The 3,968-nt window shown below is 36.6% G+C and overlaps 1 long non-coding RNA gene across 1 annotated transcript; it reads right to left on the bottom strand.

The window, feature by feature from the left end:
• Window positions 1-1,482: 1,482 nt before the first annotated feature.
• On the bottom strand, window positions 1,483-2,387 carry LOC107552134 (uncharacterized). The gene is made up of 3 exons (XR_001604837.1): window positions 2,226-2,387; window positions 1,884-1,979; window positions 1,483-1,769 (listed from the first exon to the last, which is right to left on the bottom strand). It is a non-coding gene; the product is annotated as an uncharacterized lncRNA (long non-coding RNA).
• Between the last annotated feature and the right edge of the window lie 1,581 nt (window positions 2,388-3,968).

Raw genomic sequence — 3,968 nt, 5'->3', positions numbered from 1 at the left:
CAATAAACACAATACCTAGCCTATAGGCTATATTGAACGGTTTCAGAAGAAAACAAGAATGAAAAATATATGTTGCTAAACAAGCTAAAATGAATTAGGCTGGCTAATTCAATGCGAAACTGAAAGCAAACGGCGTTCTCCCGCAGCCTACCTCTCTCATTCAGCATTAAAACAATAAATGTGTCCATCATAGGCGGAGCGTGTGTTTATTGAAGATGCAGGACAACCAGCTAGCAGTGCATTACAATAGTCCAGTCTAGAGGTCATGAATGCATGAACTAGCTTTTCTGCATCAGAAACAGGTATCATGTTTCGTAACTTGGCAATGTTTCTAAGATGGAAGAATGCTGTTTTTGTAACATGGGAAATATAATTTTCAAAAGACAAATTGCTATCTAATATAACACCCAGATGTTTGACTGTAGAGGAAGTAACCGTACATCCATCTAGTTGCAAATTGTAATCCACGAGATTCGGCGTACTGTCTTTTGGTCCAATAAGTAATATCTCTGTCTTATCCAAATTTAATAGGAGAAAATTATTGGTCATCCATTCTTTTACATTTTTAACACACTCCGTTAGCTTAGATAATTTAGAAGTTTCATCTGGTCTTGTTGAGATATATAGTTGAGTATCATCGGCATAACAGTGGAAACTAATCCCATATTTTCTAATAATATTACCAAGGGGCAACATGTATATCGAAAATAGCAGAGGACCTAGGACAGATCCTTGTGGCACTCCATATTTTACTGGTGATAATTGAGATGACTCCCCATTTAAATGAACAAAGTGGTAGCGATCGGACAGGTAGGATCTAAACCATCTTAAAGCCTGCCCTTGAATACCTGTATAGTTTTGTAATCGATCTATGAGTATGTCATGATCTATAGCGTTGAACGCAGCACTAAGATCAAGTAAAACTAGCAACACTCTGAGGGTGTGTAAGGCTGGGGAAGGCTATAAGCCCTGGCCATGGGGACTTGGGGCAAAAATGGCACTAAATTGGATAAAAATGCCCCTGTACAAACAAATTAAATATATTACGTCTGTTGCTAACAAAGTGAAAATGAATAGACAGCATTAAATTAAGATCTGATCATATTGCACCGTATTTAATTTTAGGCGTTTTTAAAGTGTTGTGCATTTTAACCATTCACACACAATTCTGTTGAGCTTAGGAATGCATTGGCCAATCAGAAGCGTTGAGTTGAGTCATCGTTGAAAAACTCATCAGTTTTGTTGAGTGCGTGCGGGTTCTCTGACTGAATTCCGGACTCTTGCGAATTCTCTCATCATAAACAACAAAGCTCAGATGTACGTAAGTAAGAGATTCATTTCACAGTGTATACAGCTTCAGTGTTTAACATATTTTATTTTTTTGAGAGTGCTTCAACTCGGGATAGAGTCAGCTGATGGTGCACTGAGCGTTCTAATCACGCCAGTGTGATTGTATTAAATATAGAAATTATTAATCGGCTATTTTTTGTCTTTTGGAAGCTGCATTCAAAATCCACTTGGCTCAAAAATCTGAGAGGGCACGTGCGCCTATATAATACGCCTCTGCATAAGACCGCAAGGAGTCAGGTAAAGGAGGTAAGACGTAGTCTATGTAAAATCTTCCGTTAAGACGTTGTTTAATTCTGCCTTTATTTGTCTTCAATATAAGCCTGGTATCCAAGATGTGGATTTTCATTGACATATTTTCTAATGTACCAACAGGATATCCTCGCTGTCAAATTTTCTTCAACAACGAAATCCAAAGCAGCCTAAAGAAAAAAATAATAAAAAGATGTTCAATATTGAGTTTCAGGAAACAGCAGAACATGAAGAACTGAGGAAGTTGAAGAGCGATTTCACCTTTGCCAGATGTGCTACTGCACCTTTACCCCTGTGTGATTCAGGAGCCTCTGTAGAGAGCAACTCCACCTGCTGATCATGACTGAGAGTGTATTTCAGTACTGCACTACTCACTGTTCCTGGTTCAGATTACAAGGGGGAAATTATTATTATTAGCCTATTGTTGTTGTTGTTGACTAAATCACATGGAATTTGATTTGAGCCTATACAGTCCGTCTAATGATAACCAAAAGTGCTGACTAACTAGTGGACGGCGCGTTGTGAATCAGCTGTGTTTTGATGGTCAGAAATGCTGTCTAAATAGGCAGCTCACTGGGTTTTGAGACAGAACGTCAAAAAGACATGAAAACGTGCTTTTCTCTTACCGCCGCAGTCAAGAGTTACTGTGAAATGCTACTTCTGTCTATCGTGTATCACATTTGTGTTCAAGAAGTGTGTAGATCCACATTTGTATTTGCTGAGCCGCTGACTGTTGTTATATACTGTTGAAAGATACATTTTTGAGACGGTATGTATCGTGCCATGATGTGACGTCACCAAACAGAGCTGTACAGTAACAGCAAAGGGTGCTGTAATGGTATTACAGTTTTTCCTCAGTCGCTTTGGTGCATTTCTCAGATCAGAAATGAAATTATCAAAGCTACTTGTTCAACCTCCACATCATCTAGTCACTTGTGCACATCATAAAAGCAGTTTCTCATTCTTTTGAACAAGTTGTGATTGCTTTGGTACATTTATGCAAATAGTTATGTATATTTGTCTGCAGTTTCCTACATTATCAGGTGCTAATGTCATGTTGCTCAAAATTTATTGTATAGTTCTCTGTGCAATAGTCGTCATTAGTTCATCGTATAAGCAATTAAATCCAAAATGGTTGACTTTGACCTCATAAACTGTCAAAGCATATTTTCTTATATGCTTTTTAACTATCTTAACCTGTTTTAGCTATTTATAACTATTTAACTACTAAGCGTTTTGACTATCTTGTTTGTGATCAATGACACAAGGACTTTTCATTCTGATGGCACTGATATGTTCATTGACATAAATACTTATTTTGAGAGATGAACTGACGATTTTGAGTAAGTTACAGGCTTTTGCAGGTAATCCATTGTGTGGTGCTGTTTGTACGAATTGTTTTGAGAAATGCACATACTTTGCAAATATTAAGGATGATTCGAGAAATGCACCTCTCTCACATCTGACCACCACCACTCACGATCCTATTTAAATATTACATTTGAACTTTAAATACACAATTAACTAGATTAGCGGATGTCCATTGTGTGGTGCTGTTTGTACGAATTGTTTTGAGAAATGCACATACTTTGCAAATATTAAGGATGATTCGAGAAATGCACCAAAGCGACTGAGAAAAACGGTAATCCTCTCTCACATCTGACCACCACCACTCACATGATCCTATTTAAATATTACATTTGAAGCATATTTTCTTATATGCTTTTTAACTATCTTAACCTGTTTTAGCTATTTATAACTATTTAACTACTAAGCGTTTTGACTATCTTGTTTGTGATCAATGACACAAGGACTTTTCATTCTGATGGCACTGATATGTTCATTGACATAAATACTTATTTTGAGAGATGAACTGACGATTTTGAGTAAGTTACAGGCTTTTGCAGGTAATCCATTGTGTGGTGCTGTTTGTACGAATTGTTTTGAGAAATGCACATACTTTGCAAATATTAAGGATGATTCGAGAAATGCACCTCTCTCACATCTGACCACCACCACTCACGATCCTATTTAAATATTACATTTGAACTTTAAATACACAATTAACTAGATTAGCGGATGTCGTGAATAAAAACTTTATGTTGGCTTATCTGTAAGTTTAAAAAGATAGATAGATAGATAGATAGATAGATAGATAGATAGATAGATAGATAGATAGATAGATAGATAGAAAGAAACCATCAGATAGATAGATAGATAGAAACCATCAGATAGATAGATAGATAGATACAGTGGGGAAAAAAAGTATTTAGTCAGCCACCAATTGTGCAAGTTCTCCCACTTAAAAAGATGAGAGAGGCCTGTAATTTTCATCATAGGTATACCTCAACTATGAGAGACAAAATGAG

The sequence above is a fragment of the Sinocyclocheilus grahami genome, unplaced genomic scaffold (genome assembly GCF_001515645.1).
Source record: "Sinocyclocheilus grahami isolate Dianchi unplaced genomic scaffold, SAMN03320097.WGS_v1.1 scaffold441.1, whole genome shotgun sequence".
NCBI lineage: Eukaryota > Metazoa > Chordata > Actinopteri > Cypriniformes > Cyprinidae > Sinocyclocheilus > Sinocyclocheilus grahami.
This window is presented reverse-complemented; position numbering and strand designations above follow the sequence as displayed.